The 23,055-nt window shown below is 44.6% G+C and overlaps 1 protein-coding gene across 3 annotated transcripts in view; it reads right to left on the bottom strand.

Annotated features, from left to right (window-relative positions):
• cacna1ia (calcium voltage-gated channel subunit alpha1 Ia) overlaps window positions 1–22,573 on the bottom strand; it is a 150,013-nt gene extending 127,440 nt beyond the window's left edge. Inside the window, exon 1 of one of the 3 annotated variants that reach the window (XM_054760774.1) lies at window positions 21,810–22,573. The gene's annotated coding sequence lies outside the window, so the exon portion shown is untranslated. Of the gene's footprint in view, window positions 1–16,029; window positions 17,751–21,809 lie in introns of those variants that run through there. The other 2 variants (XM_054760777.1, XM_054760776.1) reach the window with 2 other exon arrangements.
• Window positions 22,574–23,055: the final 482 nt, after the last annotated feature.

Raw genomic sequence — 23,055 nt, 5'->3', positions numbered from 1 at the left:
TTATATTTCTGTTGAGCGTAAAAAGCAAACAATAGCTCTTCTTTCAAAGAAGTGACAGCAGCATCCATCTCTCTGGGCACCATCATTGTACACCCCTGATCTACTTTAGTCGCTAATTGGCCTTTTCCTTGTTTCTGCAACATCCAAGCTGAAACTAGACAAGATGGATTTGCAAGATTCCAGCCCCATACTGTTTGTGTCGGAATATTACCCATTTAGACCCGCAAGGCACGCTGGGTAACTTGTGGGTACTCTTTCTTCCAACATTTTGCCGTGTTTGTCGCATTTTTGCTTGATTGCTATGATATGTTGAGGAGGCGTCAAACGTTGGATATCAAGAGTATGTTAATTGTTCAGTTATGGGCCTGCAAGCAAAGCGCAACAGCCCATATTATTCATATCGTTGTTGCTGCTAGACTACCCAGCATGCCTTGCGGGCATGTGGAAATAACAGTTTTATGTTACGTGTTATGTTTAGTGTAGGCCAATCACGATAAATTTTGCTGGTCAATAATTGTCCTACAAATTGTCAATAAATTGATAACATTTTTTGAGACAATTTTTTCATTCATTTTCGGGCATTAAAAGTATTCCATGTAACTGCATTTAAGGGGTGCATTTCTTTTGCAATGTAGCGAGTGACACCGTCCGTCTGTGAGCGCCCACCATTTTGTTTACATTTCCATTGGCGACCAAACGCCTCTGCCTGTTGGGACAAAGCCTCTGCTGCACGCCCAGCATTCGCCTCAGAAACCATCGCTCCTGTGCCTTCATTATGTTAGCGTATGCTGGCTCACGAGGCTAACCGCTAGCACGCTGCATCCACTCACTAGTAGAATGAGATGAGGGTTCATTCCACTACAGAACCAATGCACACAGACAGTTTCAGACTGACCCACTGGTCATCCAGCCTGTGGGGTTTAGGGAGACACGCATGCACATGCACATTTATCGAGGCCGGCACAATTATCGACTTTGTTCTTTTATCTTTCGATTAATCGATGTATCGATTAGCATGACAGTGCTAGTTTAGTGCTTAGTTGTTTGTCACCCACAAGGTAGTTGATGTATGTGATGCGTATACTTGCTGCCGATGTGTTGGGTTTTCGTTCCGTTGCACCGTGAGCGAGTATGTTCTGTTTGATGAGCACCTACATATAGATGCCCCCCCCCCTCCAAATTTTACCCCAATGTGACTCGTGAGCAAGCATTTTGCCCACCCCTGCTTTAAAAGGCACACGCTCACATGTCATCCAGTGTGACTGTGCCAAATCACCCACAAAGAGCGCGGCTAAAATAACCCTCGAAGTTTCCCATAGGCACATATTAGCCCCCTATATGGCACGCTGTTCTCTGGCATATGAGACATGACGCTGGCCGTGACACGCACATATGATGACACACTTTGTACTTGATGACGTGCACTTACAATCCATTGACAAGCATCCCATCTGACTGGTGTTTTTAAACCCACTCCATAGGACATGCACAGCCTTGGGTGCCCAGTTATGAGGCGTCACGGATGGAAAAAAGGTGCGCGCGTGCACACACACACACAAGTATAAAGTGTACACAAACACCATTGCTGAGAGCCAAACTAAAAAAGCAGACCCAATTACCCAAAGGGACGATTCACCTGCTGATCTTCAAAGACAAGATACGTCTCATTTCTCTTCCTTCGCATCTCAGACTCTCAAATCATTGCTTATTTCTGTAGCCTCACAATCGAGCTCCCCCCCCCACCAAGTCTGCTTTGGTTCCTGCTTGTCGAGTGATTTGCTATTTGGGTCTTGCTAGGTGTGCTCCTATATAAGCTCCAGTCTGAGGAGGTAATAATGCTGCCAGAGGGGGTGAACTGATTAAAAGGATCTCTCTCCTGCCTCGTCTGTCTGAGCCACTTACTCGTTAGTTGTTTTTAAGTCAGAGATGCTTCGTACTCTGCTCGACTTCTAACAAATCACACTTTTAGTAACATGTTCCTAGTTTACAGTACAAGCCGGGAAAACGACCGGACTCTTTTGTTATTTTCTTTGAAAGGACATGGGGTGGCACGGCTCAGGTGGTAGCATGGTCGGCTGGTCCGACCATGTCAAAATAGCCTTTGGCAAGATAGCGACCTCCCAGTTGCTCCGAAGGCTGCGTCACCAGTAGGTAAATGTGACAACCGTGTCAAAGCGCTTCGAGTACCTTGAAGGTAGAAAAGTGCTAGAGTTTATCGCGGTTAATTGGTTGCAGACCCTACCGTGATTTATTAATGGGATATTTTTGTAGTTTACATGTTTATGACCTACTACATAACATTAGTAGAGCCTTCCAGACATGAAATAACACCCCTATAGTCACCTTTACACTCATATTATCCTATATAGTAGACACAATAAAACAAATAAGACATAAAAGGTAATCATGCTCGTGTGTGTTGCTGTAAATGTGTTCCGGTGCTCGGAGAGCTGAGTAGGGGTTGGACAGGAAGTGACACCTGGGGAATATGAATGCATCTTTTGAATGCCTTGCGAAAAATACATCAAATTTAATTACATTTGCATATTTGCTGTACTACTAATGCGCCATATTCCACCACCATGCTTTCATTTATATACTTTTGAAAAACGGCAATCGAGTGACGCCACAGAATTTAAGTGCAAAGTGGTGAGGGATTACTGTAGAAGCAAGTGTCCATTCACTATAGAGTTTTTTCCACAGATAACAGTTTTTTATGTTTCTGTGACATACTTTGGTGAAAATATGCTTTTTCTGATGTCCAAGTGGCTGGGAGGTGATGTAATGATGCGTGATTATCTCTGCATCCAGCAACACTGCAGCTGTGGTTAGCTTGCTTGGTTGTGTAGTTTCACCAACCCAAGTTTAAAAAAAAAATAAAAAAGTCCATACCAATGTCATATTCACATAAAAAAACATCTGCAATGCAACAGGTGCCACTATAACCCCTAACCCCCCCGGGTGCACTGGCACTGGGCCACTTCAACCATGACGGACTTGGGCACGCTCCATCCCTTGTCCTCCCCTGGCTGGCACTCATTCTGCCCTGCCGTCTCTGGCGTGTTTATGTGGTCCATCACAGCAGAGCATCTTTCTTGTAGGTTTGAACCTTTGTAACTCAAGGACATCATTTTCTTCTGCCCCATTTTGTTAAAATGTCATTTTAAAACCACGTCAGACTAAACCACAGATCATCTGATTTTGTCTGATGACGCAAATTTACCACTAGCAGTGCTACTGCAGTGTTCTGGTCTGCTAGGTCGGGCCCACACATCGCCAGAATCTCTGCACAGTGTGCCGCAATGTATTTCACCATTTTAGGTTTGACTCATCGCCTCTCCACAACAAATTCCCTCCACTTGCGCTGCTCCTCTAATAAGCAAGAGAGGAGTCATTCATAAAAATCACAGCTTTTCATGAAGCGAACCAGAAGGTGGAAGTAAAAAGCAAGCATCACACAACAGGAGACCTTGAAAAGAAACAGGAGACTTTTACACAGGAAGGCTCGCTCTTAGCTTTGCTATGACAACTCACAAAATCTAGCAGATTTCCCCAAATTGGAGATGATGTTGTCCCCAGTTGAACAAACCCCGCCCCTAACCCAACAGCCGAATGGGTGGAGGCATGCCCTCTAGTGTCTGCCACACAGCCCTCTCCCGAACACCCACAAAGAAATCCTAGGGAGATGGCGAGAACCTAACGACGGCCTCAGCGGTCTGCTGCACGGCTGGGTGGTCCTATGAGGGTAACACGAGGGAGAAAGTCGCTCAGCACTAGTCTGCAAAGGCTCAGCCGGAGGCCAGGGGGGGGGGGCGATCATGTCGGAGGCACCAATGTGGCAGTTGAAAGGAACATGGGGTGTTGGTCTCAAGCAGGACTTTATACTCCACCGCCAACTAGTGAATAAATGTCAAGACTCCTTTTAGTGGCAACTTTGCACACCCAAAATATAGTCCACAAACCCCTCCCTAAACCCAACGGCCCAATGGGTGAGAGGCATACCCTTTAGGAAATCTTAAGGAGACCACGAAAACCTAACAGGGGCCTTCAATGGCCTACCGCATCGAGGGGAGAGGGTGAAACCCGGGTATCATGAGGGGGAAAGCTGATCTGCAAAGGCTCGGGTGAATAGAGTATCCTGCCGAACCCTCCTTTCAGAACCGGATATCCTGCATATAAAGACATCATATCCATTTGTACAGTATCCAGCAAGTGGCCATCTTCAAGGGACAATAACGCCGTTATACACGGCGTCCACCGACAACTCACCCAACTTTCATTTTTAAAGTATTGTCCCTTGAGAAGACACTCAAAAAACACTTGCAGAAAAGTGAGGCGTGTACTGAGATACTTTATAAAGATGCACATTTTTTACATTTTCTTAGGTAAAAAAGGCTGAATTTGCACATTTCCAATATCAACATGTGATAGATACTATGGCTGTAGAAAGTCATGCTAACGTCTTTCATGCAAAATACAGACATGGCCCACGTGGGGGTACGACAGTACTCTCCTCTTCCTGAAGGGGCTTGGCACAGCCGTCCTTCCATAGAGAGGAAAAGCCAAGTCAAATGCATTAGAGACCATAAATGATGCTCTGCTGAATGAACCAATGAATTTGACGGCCAAGATGGAGAAGACAGTGCTCAAAAAAAAAAAAAAAAAAAAAAAGGGAACAGTAAAATTTCACAGAAGTGTGATTGATTCAAGTGTTCCCTGTATTTTTTAGAGCAGTTTATGTCCAAGCTCACCAGGAGGTGATCAGCGTTTTACAACAAAGCATGTTAACTCGTCTTGGACAAGGACGGGGTGTATGTCCTTCATATACAGCTTCTTACCCTCTTACACGGCACAGCACCACTATTACACACGTGCAGTTGATCAAATCCAGTAATTTATTGCTAACGGACATTTGTCAACCCCAGCTTTTAACCCTCACGAGAGCCGAGACGTCACAGTCAATCACCATCACGCCCTCCGGAATTTCACTGTGATAGCCTTTTTTCCCCCGCATGACCGGGCCCATACCTCGGGAGTGTGCAGACATATCGACAGGTTCCACACTCCATGCGGCCCGCCCGCTTAATATGCAGCTCGACAAACACAGAAGACTCTCGCCTGTCGACTTTCTCTTCATCTCATCTTGACAGAGCTGGGCCGGCTTAATAGAATTCATAAGACAAAGAAGGGATTGTTTGCTAAATGAGGCGTGTGAGAGTGGGGGGGGGGGGGGGGGGGGGGGGGGGGGGCGGCGTAGAAATTAATTATTAGAGCAGCACGGCCCCGGCTTGTGATCAACAAGCATGGACCTGTGGAGCCATGAGTGTGTGTGTGTGTGTGTGTGTGTGTGTGTTGTTCCAATTAAATGCATTGAAATTGTGAAATGTCGCCTGCAGGAATTTAATTCCAATAGTCCTCCAGCAAAAATGCATGAAAGTAGTTGTTGCTTCACCATGTCTGCGTGTTGCTCTACAAAGCACATATTTGTCTTTCTAGAGTGCCCGTGTGTCTTCATTTAAAGTCGTGTGTGCACGTCCGTGTCGTTTCCCCGTCGCTGCGTGTGTCATCCTGGTCACGGCTTGATAAGCCAATGGGGGTGATGATTCAGGGCGACGGGAAAAGTGCTCGACATGACGGCGTCAACATCAGGAGCTGCAATTGCTCCATAAGTCTGTCAGCTCCCCCCCCCCCCCGGGTCCTTAAAATACACACGTGGCGTTCAGGGGTGGGTGAGAGATGCAGAAAGCAAGGCAAAAACTGAGCAGACAAATGCATAAATGTGATTGGCACCGTCAATACAGCCAAGATAAATATCCTGCATCTACGTTAGTGCTGATCTTCACGCGCTTTATCCTTGTGATCACGTGTTCACCGTACTGCTCATGGGGATGAGTGCCATGGCAATGTTAGAAAAATTCGGTTGTGGGAAAACTTATGGGAACAAAATTTCCAAAAAACAAAGTTGAAATAGCTGCAAAATGACAACAGCAGAAATGGAAAAAAAACACAGCTGTCATTTTCATGAGAATGTCCAAATATTAAAGAGGTCAAAAGTTGCATTGTAATGAGAAAAATAGTTGCAATTTCATGAGGAAAAATGTCATTTTAGAAGAAAAAAAGCCATTATTGCTAGCGTAGCATTGTGTCTATACCGTACTGGCCTATCGGTGTTGGGGGGCACTTTAGCTCACAACTGCAGGGATTTTATTTTCTGGTATTTGTTAATCATCACCAGCAGGCTATAATCGTAAGTCCTGCTTACCCTCCTGCAAACACATGAATAAAATATGACGTTTTATTGCTTTCCATTTAACAATGCATCAGCGCCGCATGTCCGAGGGTTCCTGGGGTTCACTCATCTAATGCATCACATACGTTTTCCTACGGCCTTAAAATGTCAACACATACTTGTACACGCAGCGTGTAGAACTCAAAGCCCTTCCGGCTTCCTGCTAAAATGCCATCAATGTCCTCGTGAGCTGATGCTTGGTGCGGTGAAGAATGACTGAGGCGATTGCTCATCCTCCAGAACTCCAACAGGGCATCATTAGGATCCTTGGCTAATCTATGGCAACTCTTGGGAAGAAGCAGCAGGGTTCAAACGTCACAAGAGGGAGGACACGGTTTCATCTCCAAACGTTTGACAAGTTGCTCATCACCAAATTCTTGCAAAGCCATCGTGAGTCGGAGTATCAGTCTGCAAGCGCAGGACGACATTTCAAATACGGGCAATCCCTCAAAAGATGCTTTCAATTGAAAACCGTCTGCTGTGTGTTGTCTTGGGGTGTCAAAGTGCGGCCCGGGGGACATTTTATCGGCCTGTGGCACATTCGTAAAATATAATTTAAGAAAAAAAAATGGAAAAATCAGCAGCAATTAATAGAATTTTTTTTTAGAAAATAATTTAATTTGAGGAGGAAAAATATAATTTGGTAGCATCATTTTGAATATTAAAGAATAAAAGATTTTTTTTTTTAAATTTCAAAATCATAATGATGACAAACAAAACAATGAATAACTTTCATTTTTAGAAAATTAGGTTACGTAAAAAGTAGGGATGTCCGATTATATCGGTGGGCCGATATCGGTATTATTTCATAGGCCTACGGGCTTCCGTACTGGCAGTCGTCGAAGCATCCAGCGCGGCCACCTCGCGGAAACTCCGTCACGTCCTGCGCCGCTCCTCACAGCCGGAACCGGGCCGAAACCACGGGGGTAAGCAAACTGCGGCCTGCTGGCCACATCAGGCCCGCCAAACCCGGAATTTCCAAATGACTTTCTTGAACCTTCAACATCAAAACTGTAGCTGGCAACATGACTTGCAGTGCTACTGTGGCACGCACAGGAAGTAGTCAGATGCACAGCAACCTACAAATGAACGTCCCATGCCAAAATTACACCCATATATTCCTGCCACAAAGCATGCTGGGTAGCTCGTGGTACTCTCCCAACTTGTCGCTGCGTTTGTCAAATTGTGTCGAGGAGGGCATCAGGGAAGCAAACGAGGAGAGACTTTCACATGCTCCTGATATTCAACGTTTTATCGTTAGATTGCTGTTGCCACAGGACTACCCAGCATGCCCTGCGGGCACTTTATAAATGACAGTTTAATTGACATGTCAAGTTTAGCGCTTGGTTGTCATTTATCACCCGCGTAGTAGCAGCAGCTGGTTTATGGGACGTCTTGACAATCTAATATCTAAAAGCACACTTTCCCATAAACGTGCCCACTGGTTTTGTACCAACACCACGTGCTCAAAAAGCCGTGCACACGCACACGTGTGCGCTGCCGGTACACCACGATCAATCAAATCCATCAACAAATAGACAGAGTGAGGGCTGACATTTACACCCCTGCAGCTCTCCGCTTTGTGAGTTTGTGTGTGCGTGTGTGTGTGCGCGCGTTACCTAGCCACCATGAAAGGAAGGTGGCACCAAAGTACAAGTAGCTTTGCTCTGAGGCAGCAAGAGGAGAATGAAGTGTTTGAATGATATCATACACAAACGATGCGTCATGATAGCGCCATCTTTAACACTGCTAACCTTTCGCTAAAAGCCCCACGTAGTCTTTGACTGCCTGGTGTTTACACAAAACATCACACGACTCACTGGGCCAGCGGCAACAAGGTAACAAATACTACAAATCATGCCTCACTTGTTGACATGAACGAAAGACCCAACCCCCCGTGAACATGCTAGTCCGATACGCCCATAGCTCGATGAGCCTCGTGGAGGACGGACAGTCAAAAAGAAAAAAAGGCTTTGCTACACATCTTAAAGTCAGCTGCAGACGTGGAAGCTGATTTTTCAGGTTTGATCATTTTGTTTTTCTTCAGCAAATAAGCTCATTTATACATTAATGAGCAAATCATGCTGTTTATCAGTCATAAAATACGCAGATTTAAGCTAATTTTACGTTCTTGCATTTTCAAGCATAAAATGACGAAATGAAGTAAAATACAAATAAAGCATTCAGAAGACACGTTCAAAGATGTGATATGTAGTGTCCTACACTGGTCACTAGGTGTCAGCAATGTTACTGTAATGATGGGTGAGACACACAAGCACCAGCCTTAAAGCCAACAGGCTTTTATTGCAGGGTTGGAATGATCTCACAACAGGCACAATAATTCCCAACACGGGCTACTGTTGCAGCCGTAACCCACACCAAGCTAAAACTCAACTTTAAACCCCCGGCCTCACTTCCTGTCTGCCCCCCCCCCCACTCAGCTTCCATAGCACTGGAACACATTCAAAGCAACACTTGAGCACGAGTCTTATTTATGTCTTAAATATTCTCTCATTATTTATACTATAGTGGGCAATAGGAGTCTTATGTCTAATATATTGGCTGATGGTGTAAAGGTGACTATAGGGGTGTTATTGCATGTCTCGAGGGCTCTAATAATGTTAAAAACCGTATTTGGAAGGTAAACAGGTTTTCTATGCTCCAACTACAAAAGTATTCCATTAAGGTGGGGTCTGAGACTAATTAACTGTGATAAACGAGGGATTTCTGAATACGTAAAAAGTGGTCAAAGTAGCCAAGCGTGCTTCTTGGAGTTCCACACCGTGTTGGAGACCGGCGTGCACAAACACACTCGCATTCCCCGTCGGGTTTACTAAACGAACTTTTACTGTCGGACCTCTGGGACGTTTTAACGGTACGTTATGGGCCCTTGAAGAGTGATGAGATGGGAGGCTTGTGGGGCAAAATGTATTAGCATCAATAAAACACACGCTGCGTACTTGTAAAGCCAATCCTTGTGGGGATGTATTGTGGTTCATAGTCATGATGATGATGGTGATGATGATGGTGAGAAGGGGAAGTGCAGCCAGTGTCTTCTTGCGTCACGACGACAGAGCGCAAAGCAAGGCGGATCTCATCCTAAAGCGGCAATACGCTCATTTCACGCCAGCAACTCACATTTAGCAAACTGCAGTGTGGAATTTATGGGTTTTATAGTCAATGCAGAGTCGTGATTCATTCAAGTGCTGATTTTTTTGTGGAGAGTTTTTAATTTTATGGAGCTCTTTTGGCACCGTCACACCATTTCCTAATTGCTCTCTGCCCAGGGGCCGTCAGGATAGCGCCCACTGAACATTTGACTTTTATAGCTGGTTGCTTGGTGTATTGCAAAAAAAAAAATATTCTAACACCATTGTAAATATTGATATATATATATATATATATATATATATATATATATATATATATATATATATATGCTATTTGTTTATTTTAATTTAAATACACAGTATATATTTTTTTTAACATTTATAACTTAATATCTATTTTTAAATGTAAAAAAATAAATTAGAAATAGATTTTCAATATTTAGTTTCATAAAAAAATTCAAAATAAACACATGTATAATTGTATTCATTATTCACATTTCTGATACAGCCTATATATTATCTATCATTCTATTGACATGATTATTATATTTTTAAAAATATTTATTTTTGAAAATCATTTAAAGAAATATAAAAAGTCAATAAAATATATTTCAAAAATATTTTTTGTATGCATTTCAAAATTTAGGTGTATGAGATGCGTCCTGCTATTTGCGGCGCCCCCTATGGGTTGCGCTCAAAATGCTTTGGAAGAAAGGACATTTTGCTTGATCAAATATGACTCCTCCTACTTTGATTCACGCTATTTACCAGGAAAACCTGCCATATCCAGGACTATTTCTGTGCATACATCCCACACGCAAATGCTAAATGATGCGTTCAGGAGCATCCCGACCGCAGCGGCGCGCTTTCAAAAAGGTCACAATTCGTCATTGGGGGAGTCCATGTGCTCACATCACTCAGCAGAGAGCGGATTGAGGGGTTGAACGATGGGATGTGTTGTCCGTCAAAATGACTTAGTGATGCTCGAGCGGGCGTGAGTTTGCTTTCCTTCCTTCTTTGGCGTCTGCAGTGACGGGTAACAAAACTGCTGTGGAATGAAGAGAAGCCAAGGGACCGCACCGGTGTGTGTGTGTGTGTGTGTGTGTGTGTGTGTGCGAGTGAGAGAAAAGGGAAATGTGTCATACCATCATTCCTTACCAAATAACAAAAAAGGTATTTCCAATAATACCTGCTTTGCAGTATTATACACAATACTACAGTATTCCATACTCTTATCCAAGCTACGGTTAAAGGCCAAAAAGCAACACTAAACACTTTAGACGTAGAGCAACTCAGCGAAATGAACTTTGCCGTATTCTTGCTCCTGGCTGGTTTGAAGACTCGTTCTGTTGGGACTTGGCTTAAAGGCTTGGAGTTGTTTGTCCAAAAGTGTCAAAACACGCACCTGCTGTGTAGCCTGAGCGATTATTCAGAAAACGACGCCACACAGGATGGTTATGGTTATTAAACCCCAAAGCTTGACTTGAAACGTTCTCATATTTGCCAAAGCATTCTACAAAACATCCACTGTAACTTTAGAGCGTTTCGTCAAATCGCCTCGAAATTTGGCGCACGCCTTTAGGGGACCGGGAAGCATGTGTGTGTACAATGTGAGCAGGATTGGTTGAAAAACACGGGCACGATCAAGCAAAGCGTCGTTGCAGGCGCACGGGCGAGACTGAGAACCAGGTGGAAACACTCAAGTATTTCATCCTTTCATCCGCCTTCCCTGATAGTACTTTTTGACCATAGGTGTGAATGGTTGTTTGTCTATATGTGCCCTGCCATTGGCTGGCCACCAGTCCAGGGTGTACCCCGCCTCTCACCCGAAGTCAGCTGGGATAGGCTCCAGCATGCCCCCACAACCCTTAGGAGAAGCAGTACAGAAAATGGATGGATGGACGTTGCTGTCATGTGACCAGAAGTGACTAAAGCTGAAAAAGCAGCACAATGTCGAAAAACATTTTGACTGTCATGACTCCCGGTCGACATTCTCCCCATATTTTTGTCTTATAAAAGACACCTTTTTTCATATTATAAAAGGGACATAATTCTCTTAATATCTGAACTTTCTCCCAAACCAAATTTTCCAAAATGTTCAGCTTCATTGTTTTTGTAGAAAAAGGTATTTTTGTACTTTTATGCTTCTAACAATTACATGTACTTTCCTCATAATATTCTGACTTTATTTTCATAAAATTCTGACTTTTTTCCTGTAAGACAACATTTTTACAGCATTGTCTAAATATAACTTTCCCGACTTCCAAAATTTGCAACTTCATTCATTGTTTTGTTACAACTTCAGAAAATTATTTTTATTTTTTAAAATGACGTAGTTTTCATATAATGCTGACTTTATTCTGATGAAATGACCAACAAAGATGCCGTAGCTACAGTATTTGATGTAATATAGAGCTGCGGGGGGTAGGAAGGTGGTTGTCTTTTCCTCAAGGACACTTTGATTCATGTCGACGGTGGAACGAGGAGCTGAATCGTTGCCTAAAAGCTACATTTCCACACCAATTTAAGACTAATCCAAGGGTAAGTTTATTTACATTTAAACAGCAACTATGGCTTGTTCATGCTAATCCTCGACATGACCGACCGCAAATCCCCGCACTCACACGCTCGCTGTGCAGCACACAATTATCCATCACGGGGATGTGGCGTGATGGGCCACACGCCGCGGCTTGTCAGCAGAGATTAGCTGCAAACGTGCACACGCGTGGGTTTGTAAGCATTGTTGCACCCTGGCAGAAGCACGTGGATTAAAAGGTGGGAACAGCGCGGGATTGTCGATGCAAACAAGCACACGACCCAGATGCCCGCCGTTGAACGCTCATCTCTTCTAGGATCTATTCTGAGCCCGGCTTGTCTCTTTTAAAAGGCCGGCCGTGAAATGCATACCGATTTGAGGAAGTGTGCGAAACGATATAAAGGCAACACGCTTCAGCTGATGATGATATTAAGACAATCAAGATGGAAGCAGGAAGAGGAAGACAAGTCTTCTGATGAAACCAGCGCTCTTATGTTGCCAACAATAACAGCTGCTGCTCTATGAAAGCAGCCCAATTAGGACCGAGAAGACTTCTGATTGCTTTCCACCTAGCATAGGGAGGAATGCGTTAGTGAGCAATCCCTCCTTTATCTTGTTAACTGGCGTCAGACACGATCGTGATAAGTAGGATTCCTTATTTATAAATCAAATAGTTTTATAGTTAGCACATAGAAAACCTGTTTCCAACCTTCTAAATCCTTTTTGTAAACATTAGAGCCCCCGGACATGAAATAACACCCCTATAGTGGCCTTTACACTCCTATTAGCCAACATAGTAGACGCAGTAAGAGAAAATAAGCCATTAATAAGACTCGCGCTCGTCTGTGTTGTGATGTAATGTGTTCCAGTGCTGTCGGGGAGCTGATTAGGGGACGGACAGGAAGTGAGGACGGGGGTTCAGAGCAGAGTTTTGGCTTGCGCTGGGTTATGGCCGCAACAGTTAAGCCTAGGTCACAACGGGACGTACGATTTTTCTTTGACCGCCCTGTGATTTTTCATCCATCCATCTTCGATTCCGCTTCTCCTCATTAGGGTTGCGGGCATGCTGGAGCCTATCCCAGCTGACTTTGGTGAGAGGCAAGGTACACAGACAAACAACCATTCACACACATTCAGGAGGAAGTGGGGAGAACATGCAAACTCCACACAGAGACGCCCATCGGTGTTTCAAACAGATCTTCCCGATCTCCTCCTGACTGTGTGGCCAACATGCTAACCACTCGGCCACCGTGCAGCGGTTTTTGTTTGTGGAGAATGTAGCTGTGGTGACCATCAAGGAGTAAGATCTCGACACGCATGTACGTCGTATGAAAGATCTGCGTCGGCCGCACTGATTACGTGTGTGGGGTGCACGTGTGGCGCACGACACATTGGCGTCCGCAAGTGCGACACCAGCAAAACGTACGAAAGACACACGTTGGCCGCACAGACAACGCACGAAGACTTTCTGCGGCCAGTCGACGGCCCAAAATCAGCACATCAGGGGCCCGTGCGACCGGTTGTGACCTCGGCTTTAGGGATTATTGTGCCCGTTTTTCTTGCTTGAAAACGCTGAATTTAGGCAAGAAATCCATTCAACTCTACCGCTTGTCCTCACGAGGGTCACAGGTAATGCTGGAGCCTATCCCAGCTGTCTTCGGGCGAGAGGCGGGGTACACTCTGGACTGGTCAGCAAGAAATACAAAATTTGCTTAAGTGTCCTAATGAAACAACGGTAATATTACACCCACTATGCCCAACCTTATGGTGCCCAGATGGTGTCTTTTCTCAGGACATGTCCACTTTTCCCACTAGCAGCCGTCTCGAGGCAGCATAAGAGTTGAGGGCAATGAATAATAGGAGTGTAAAGGTGACTATAGGGGTGTTATTTCATGTCTACAGGGCTCTAATGTTAGACCGTATTTAAAAAGTCATAAAATAGTACTTTGTAATGTAACAAGTTTCAGAGGAGGCATACTTTAAATGTGTTAAACACCCGAGTATCTCATTGCCGGTTGTCCTGGTTTTGTGCAAGTGCTGCGTGAGCACCCTGGGGAGAGGGTGAGAGGCACTTTAGCTTGCTTAAAAGGAGGCGGGTCTTTAACACTGAACTCTCAGTGAGCGCGTCCCGCGTGAGACGGACAGGGAGGTCACCAAGTACGACCACGGTGCCGAGTTAGGCATCTGTTGAAATCTGGATCGGACATACATGAAGCAGGAAGTAGCCTGCTGACTAACACGTGGATGGCTCCAGGATATCTTGTGGTTTTTCGGAGTCATGGTGGAATCAACCCTCATGGCCAGGAATCAACAATGCTACGATCTTTTATTTTGTGAAGAAGCAGCCTGCTAACCACAGGCGAGTAAACAAACGCACGCAATGATTTGAAGGACATTGCATTGATGTAGCATGGCCGATCGTCATCGACCCTAACAATTTGGGATGATCTGCGCGAGGTGTCGTACTTTTTCCCACCAAGCACTGGATCTTTTTCTTTGAGCAAGCATATATTAAACACTCGCCCGGATGCCATCTGTCTCACACACACACACACACGTGGTCATATTCGCCATGACACGATCGCGGCGCCTGTAGGCGACTGTGTGCATGAGTCAACATTCGGGTCCGCCGGGGGCATATGTGACTCACGTTTGCGGGATGCGAGCGAGAGCGAGACCCGAAGCCTGCAACACCTGCTTTGTTGTGCTAATACTTTACTCCTGCATCATTGCCTTCTCTCCTGCAGGCAGCAGACATCATCAAGGCGGAATTCATTACTGGGTTTTCCAAAGTGTGCATTACTACGCCTTCACTAGATGACTGGATGAACATTCATGTTCCTCCATGACCTCCATGTCTGCTCTCATTCAGGGAACACATTCTACCAGGATATCCACCTGAATGGTTGGACCTTCTCATGACGCTGTGTTCCATTGCGATGTATGTCTTCCTTTAACGAGAGGTTTGAGTATTCTGACCTCCAACAGCTCCAAATGATCCCAATGTCAATCAAGCTAATCAAGTCTAGAATCCATTTGTGTAAAGTAGTGTCTTTAATAGTACATCCTTTGAATCCCACTTTAAACCGTGTTACTGTGAGCAATGCGGGGTTGCGTTCAAAGACATCACGTCATTTAAGGTAAATGTGCTTGTTTTCAGTGTCGCTTCCAGCATGCTTAGATGGAGCAAATTATACAGCCGGATTAAGAATTACAAGGTCAGCGTTTTTATCTTCCTGTTTATTTGCACACACACGCGCTACAAAGCAGTTTTTGTGATGTTCGGAGTGTCCCTGAATGCACCTCGCGTTCTAACGAGAAAGTGTCGTTCCCAGGGTGAAGGGACTGGAGTAGAGACGTGTGTGGGTTGGAGTCGCACTGCTGCTGATGTGTTCAGGTCAGAAAAGAGTGGAGTGTCTGAGGACGCTCCACTGCCGTCATAACAGAGGCGTGCTTGCTCTGGCGCGCGTGCGTTAACTGCACTAAAAAAATTTTTTTACGTAATTAAATAAATTAGTTATTGCCATTAACACATCGGCTTCACTCATTCATAAATATATGAATAAATCATGCTTTTTGTGGTTGAATACAGCCTGTAATTATTAGTCATAAAATATGCATTATTTAAGCAAATTGTCCATATTTTCAGACATGAATCATTTCCATTCATAAAAATGGCTACCAGAAGGAAAACACACATACGAGGCATTCAGAAGACGCACTCAGTGACGCTGTGATGACGTGTAGTATTCGACACGGGTCACGAGGTGTCAGCCATATTACCTTGATGGGACAATAGCCACCGCAGGAAGTACTGTACAGAACAGGAAGTACAAAAGGGGCAACAAGGAAGTCTTCCCGTGCTAGTCGATACTATTGTTATGTTTTGCTATTATTTCTTGGAGCGCTACCCCAGGATGCAAACACCTGTCAGCTGGTGTAGTCAAAAAAGGTCCTTAACGTACAAAACTGAGCTCACCGTGAGCAGCAAGGCTCACCAAGGCTGACAAAAGCAACATAGAAAAGTCCAGAGCAATGCGAAGCAGAAGTAGAAGTAGAAGTAGAAGTAGAAGTAGAGAATAGAATCAACTCACCATTGAAATCACTTCCAATAATCCCACGCACACGTTTGGCCCAGCCTGGCCCCAGTGACGATGCGAGGCAGCTGATTAGGAAGCCTGCTTGATTGCTAACGAGGAACACCTGAGGCCAGTAGCGGCTCACAACAAGGTCAAGACAACTCAAAATTGTGCAAAACAGGAAATGGATGTACCAGAATAAGAGCACAATAAAAAGGAAATATCAGCGAACAAAGAAAAACCAAAGCCATAAGTCTAACCTGTCGTGTGGAACATGACAAGTACGTCTTATTTCCTTTATGTTGGGTCATAGGAGTGTAAAGGCGACTGCAGGGGTGTTATTTCATGACAAGAGGGCTTTAATAATGTTAGAAAGCTTATTTAGAAGGTATTAAACAGGTTTTCTAGGCTCTAACTATGAAAATATTCTATTTATAAATCAGGAAGCCGACTGCACGGCCACCTTGGCATCAGTGCCGCCCCCTCCTGGTGGAAAATGATAACACCATACCTACCTTCCAGATGTTCCCATCCTGTACACATTTAATATGGTGTCTGAGGTCAGCATGCACGCAATGCCTCCAGTGTCGCCCCCCACTGGTGGAAGCCCATAACTGTCATAGTTACTTTTCTCATGGTCGGATTGTCTCCAATTTTTTTATGGTGGTTTATGTCCCCCGCCAGTCCATGACTGTGCGTCCACATCAACTCAATTATCGCCCCCTTCTGGCTAAATAGTACGGCTAAGAGAATTATGAGGTCATATGCATACATCCAATAACAATCAAAATAGCTCCAATAACCAATTATTTTTTTTTTTTAAAAAGGCTCCAATGAGGCGAGGTTACCCGTGCAGTGCGGGTGAGCAAATCAAGCGCTCCTTTTCTCTCCTGCCTGTGATGTTAATGACAAACATTCACGTTCCCAGGAAGACATTGCTGGTGTTAGATGTAGCAAATGCGCCGTGATAAGGGGGGGGAAAAAAAACATCGAGCACACAAAAAACCTTATCAGCCACCTGAAACGCCAGCGCCGCAGTGTTTGAAAAGAACTAAAGGTTTGCCAGAGACCTCCGTGGCGTCACGCCGGCTGCTCGGAGCGTGTGCCCGAATACAGTGCACCTTGCTGGGCCACGACAGGTGGCTCCTCCCCCTCTACACTCTGGTTCTCCTGGTAGTAGTGATGTCATGATGTCATTTCCAGCTAAAATACACCAATCTGTGGGATAAAAGTGTGCTTGATATGCCTTGGCCAGGATATGAGTGATATGGAAAGCTTATCTAGGTGCTTGCGTGTGCAAATAAACCATAAATGCCCATGAAGATGAAAGGTGCTTCAAGTTGCAAGATCATCATCTGTGGCTCTATTACCCCTCGCTGTAGAATGAAACTTGGTTATTATCCCAAATGTAGTCAAAATGCCTCATGTTCTCTTGCGGTGTATGTGCTTGGCGCATGCTACAGGCAAGGATGAAGGAGCATGAACAAGCACAGCTTAGACGTTCTCTTTTTGAGTCCCTGCCACATTTCCATGCCTTTTGTTCTTGGCTGTAGAATATCGACACAGCAAATCGAACCCCTTCCCCGCTCTCTCTGTCGCTCTCGATGTCTTGGCAGGAAGCCCTCCAGGCGCAGCATGAGGCCGCCCTCGGCGTACACGCTCGTAACGCCATTGTTTCACCCTGCTGGATCACGGCAGCGTTCACAGCAGCCACTTTTTTCCTCTTCCTTTTTCCTGCTTCCGCTCCCTCCGACTGTACGTTTTAGCCTTGGTCTCCCCCGACTCTTCCCTTGATCCCTCCCTCATCCTCACCCCCGATTCGCGCTGATGCACTCGATGACCCCCCTGCCTTCGCCTCTGAGATCTCACTCGTCTGTCTTTCCCTCTGGTCATTATGCATTTCTTCTCATCTCTGCAAGAATGTTTTTCTTTTTTTATTGCTTTTAACATCTCATTTCACACCACCTCCTGTTACTTTCAGGTTAATGCTGTGAGCTGCTGCTGCCCTCTCGTTGGCCTCCTTCGGTGAAGCACGTTGAAGACCCCACACAGGCCAGACGCGCCTGTGTGTGTGTTTCTGGAGAAATGTTTAACGTTCATTCACTGACAAGACAACTTACTGTAAGGTCGGTCCATGCCTCTCTGTAGTCACTACAGCGTTCCTACTCATGCAGTCGCGCCGTGCAACACTTCACCAAAACGCTTGGGCCGTTATTTTCCAGTGAGTCAAGTCAGTGAGCTACCATGACACTCCTCGACTTCCTGCCTTGCAATGTTGACTTTTCAGAGGACAAAGCATGCACATGCTAACGCTTCTACTCTAGAACCGCAGAACCAAAAAGGGTGAAAATTTGTCAAAATGTGCACCCCTGGTGTGTTGCCTGTGCTATTATTTTTCAGACAAATACACGACATGGTGGCGCTGTTATTTGTCATGTCGGATTGACCTCTCCCACAGTTCGGTGACCACCCACTGTAACTTTAGGGTGTTTTGGCAAATCACCACCAAATTTGGTACGGCCATTTAGGGAGCTGACGAGCACATGTGTGTAAAATTTGAGCAAGATTGGTTGGAAAACATGGCCGCCATCTAGCAAAATGTCTTTACAATGGCGCAGGTGGGACTTAGCAGCTACTCGTCCGTAAGACATTGACTATTTGTCTCATGATTATAAAACTTACAGCATACAGCCGTCCCTCGAAATTCACTTAGCGGCCGAGTCTGGAACCATTTAACCGCGATAAGTGAATTTCCGCAAAGTGGGATTCAGTATTAATAAATGGAATGAAAAGGAGTTTACAATCTTCCAAACAGGGTTTTTAACATTATTAGAACTCTCAAAACATGAACAAGAACACCCCATAGTCACCTTTACATTTGTATCACCCAATATAAGAGATATAATCAGAGAAAATAAGACATAAATAAGATAGCAGTGAGCAGGTCCTTACTTTTTTTAAACGGCTTTACACTCGCATTCCCCAACATAGACAAAATAAGAGTAAATAAGCCATTTGAGACGTAAATGAAACTCCAGCAGTGTCACAGTAAATGTGTTCCCTAGGGGACCTTGGCGACAAGTCTAGTGCCTGTCTCACCGAACAACTACTGACACCTAGTGGCCAATGTGGAATACTACAGTCACAGTTAGAACGCTTCTTCTGCCTTGTATTTGTATTTTAGTTCATTTAGCTAGTGAGTTAGCATGGTCTCCAAAGCATTTTGATCACAACCAGTGAGAAGTTTTAGGGATTCTCTGAGCACGACAAGGATGAGATGGTGACATGTTGACCAACACCTTGTCAGGTGACACCTGACTAACAATGATTTCAGTGTCTTTACACCTGATCACTCAAACGAGGGGTGCAGGATAATTACTGGGCTGATATGCCGTAACTTCCCCTGACCTCACTTGTAAACAAACACTCACTCGGTCAAATCCCAATTTGTTCCAGTCCTTCTTACCTGCAGGTGTGCACAAACTACACTTACATTTAAATAAAAACAAGTAGATATAAAAAAAAGTTATCGTTGAGATAAAACAGAAGCTCACATAAGCGAGCCACTTGAACACCAGCTGACGCAGGGACAAACGGGCCAAATATGAACGATAAGGCTTATTGACGTTTCATTCCGAGGGGTCACAGTTCACTTGAAATAACTGCCACTTGAACGAGCAGCTCCACGTGTGTTTCATAATTTGAAAGCCTTCAAGGAGGAGGGACTTGAGGCTTTGCAGTAATTCTGAAGCCGGAAGGGGAAAAAATGGCAGATTGGAGGTCTGTCCCTCTCTTGAGCGTTTGTTTATGTGTGCAATCCAATTATATTACTGAGGGAAGCTAAGCAGAGCTGCTTAAAAGCAGGAGGGAAGACACTCTTGGAAAGTGCAACAGTCAGACTGCAGGCGTCCCTCGCCACTTCCCACCGAGAATTACGCAGCTTCAATCTATCAACCTTTCTGAAGAAATATGAATAATTCATGCTTGAATACGGCCTATTATTAGTCAGCAAATATGCACATTTAAGCATTTTGTTTGGGAAATTTCAAGCATAAAAATTACTAAATGACGTAAAATACAAATAAGGCATTCAGCAGACGCATTCAAAGACGTTGTGATGACATGTAGTATTTTAAACTGGTCACTAGGTGTCAGTAATGTTACCGTGGTGTTTGGTGAGACGCAGACCAGGGAAAACAAACTTTTATTCGGATTACAGGTTCATATTACAGTAATCCCTTCTTTTATTGCGGTTAATTGGTTTGCAAAGTAGGATTACTAGTTTATAAAAGGAATATTTTCATAGCTAGACCATAAAAAAAACAGTTTACCACCTTTGTAACATTATCACAGCCCTCTAGACATGAAAAAACAGCCATATAGTCACCTTTACCCAATGTAGTAGACATAATAAGACATAATATAGACACACACATGTTGGCATTGCTGTGACTTCTTGCAGTGGCTAATGTAACATTACTGACACCGAGTGACCAGTGTAGAATACTGCAGAATAGAATATAGAATACTGTGTCTTTCAATGCATTTTCTGAATGTCTTATATTTAGATTTTAGTTACTTTAGTCATTTTCCTGCTTGAAAATGCTTCATTTTGGCCAAAATATGTACGATTTGCTTAAAGATGCATGTTTTAGGCCGTAGTCAACCACGAAACATATTTTGAAAAATTTTGCAAAATGTGTGGTGAGGGAGGACTATCTCACAACACGAACAACCATCGCTAACACGGGCTACTGATGCGGCCGGAACTCATGCCAAGCTAAAACTTTTCACTTCCTGTCCGCCCCCCACTCAGCTCCCCATTACACATTTAAAGCAACACACGAGCACCAGTCTTATGTCTTATTTTCTCTTATTATGTCTACTGTGTTGGTTAATTAGAGTGTAAAGGTGACTATAGGGGTGTTATTTCGTTTCTAGAGGGCTTTAATAATGTTTAAAAAAAAAAACAACGTATTTCGAAGGTCATAAACAGGTTTTCTATGCTCTAACTACTAAACTAAAATATTCTGTTTCTAAATAAGGAAACCTACTTTGTGGATTGCAGTCGAGCCAATACAACAACAATAATGCAAGATTATGTTTATTACTGAGCTTGCAGTGAGCAGAACTGCACTATATCATCAGGAGAGCTGCCGTGTGTTTCCTTACAGTATAACTAGAGACAAACGTGACTGTTAAGAGTGTAATCAAGCATATTTGTGTTAATTGTGCGTACTTTTTCAAAATATGCAAAGCGGCTCGCTGTTAGGCGTCACTAAGACACGAGTTAAAAGTCCAGCACCATGGACAGCACCATTTGCCACAATGCACACACATTAGAATTAACGTGAATTAACGTGAGCACAAAATGATGGATTTTGTATCCCATCTTTCCACAGCAACTGCACGAGGGACTCCTGGACAAGCACCACTTCTCCTGCCGCACATGTCTTTAAATCCAGCTGTTCCTTAACAGCATGCAGCAGGCGCCAGCACAAATACACTGATAATAATGCAGCACTGTGTTTATTGTCGTGCATGCTTGCACTCGTGCAGGACTGCACTACTGTACATCAGTCCTGGCAATAAGTGCACACATGCAGGGCGACTAAAAGGGACTTCAAATGACGCTAAGTTTCAACTCGAATCCACCATGAAGCACATGAGAAGAATTGTTTACACAAACTGCTGGTTTTTGTGCGCCATCCTTTCCACAAAAACTGCATTTCGGAGGCTGCTATCAAAGCATGCAGGCGCTCAATTATGAATTTCAAAAAATGGGTCAAACTTACCTTGACTGGCATTAAAAGCAAACAGGGTGTCCAGGAGCAACTGGACAATCCAGCTGGGCTTTTGTGGCACCTTCTCGGTGGACAACCATGAAGAATCAGTATCCTCTGGCCATTACCAGTCCGTGTGAAGACATTTTCCCGCCTCAGTCGTCGAGATGTTGTGTGCACACAAGCCCGGCTGGGAAATTTTGAGGGTTTTTTTCCGCGTTGCAGCGCTCTGGTTCTCCCTCTTTTTTCTTTTGGACTCACATGTCCAACACGATGTGACCCCACCTGACCAAGTTGTATGCGAGGACTGTGAGGGGCGGGGTGATCCTACCGGACCATTTTCAGGTAGAATATCAAAAGGTAATCAATAGTTGGACTTGAGGAATTTTTTGGGTAAGACTTTTTTTCCCTCCTGCTTTTCGAGAACGCTGCAAGGAAATGAAACGCACGCCCTAGTCACGGTCCTCTCAAGCACTTCAAGCACCTTTCTTCCATGAGGCGTTCAGGTGCCTTCGCTTCGTCATGCGTAATATCTCCTCATCTTCTCGGAGAAAATAAGTTCCCACGTATTTGTTTGTAGTTTAGTCTCCGGCAGCGCGCCGCGGCGAAACCTCTCCGTGTGTAGTCCAGTTCTCAGTGAGAGAGAGAGAGAGCGTGAGAGAGAGAGAGAAAGAGTGAGTGTGTGAGAGAGAGAGAGAGAGAGAGAGATGCACCTGATAGACAGGGGAAAAGCGCACAGAAGAAAAGTCCACCTTTTAATTGCAATCGAATAGTTGCATTGGATTCCATGTGGACAGTGTGCAGTCCAGCAGGGTGCGGGGGGGGGGGGATGTTGCATATCGGGGAGGGAGTCTTGCACGCTGGATTGCATATTTAATGAGGCGCGTTTATAAGCACCAGCAGCGCTGTGATTGGAAGCACGTGATCATGTTGTTGCACGTCTCCTACAGGGGTAAAGGGGGCGGGGGAAGGGGGGTGTTTTTGACATTTCACAAAAAGAAATGTGAGACAAGTACAGCGAAAGCAGCCCCCGAAGTGAATACTCTTACAGTAGACTATAGAGAGAGAATTAGAGTAGTCAGTGTGCAGCGTAAAGCAAGTGTACAGCCTGTGGAGCAGTGCTTCGGTTCAAGGAGTTGGACGAGGGCGAGGAGGACGACGGCAGGTGCAATATCTTTTGACAAGGATCCAAAAACACCACAGCCGAACGGCGCCAGGACGAGACACGGTCAGAGGAGTGAAACACGCGCGAGTCACT

Source organism: Dunckerocampus dactyliophorus, chromosome 18, assembly GCF_027744805.1.
Source record: "Dunckerocampus dactyliophorus isolate RoL2022-P2 chromosome 18, RoL_Ddac_1.1, whole genome shotgun sequence".
Classification (NCBI taxonomy): domain Eukaryota; kingdom Metazoa; phylum Chordata; class Actinopteri; order Syngnathiformes; family Syngnathidae; genus Dunckerocampus; species Dunckerocampus dactyliophorus.
The sequence above is the reverse complement of the archived record's forward strand: the minus strand, read 5'-3'. Positions and strand labels throughout refer to the sequence as shown.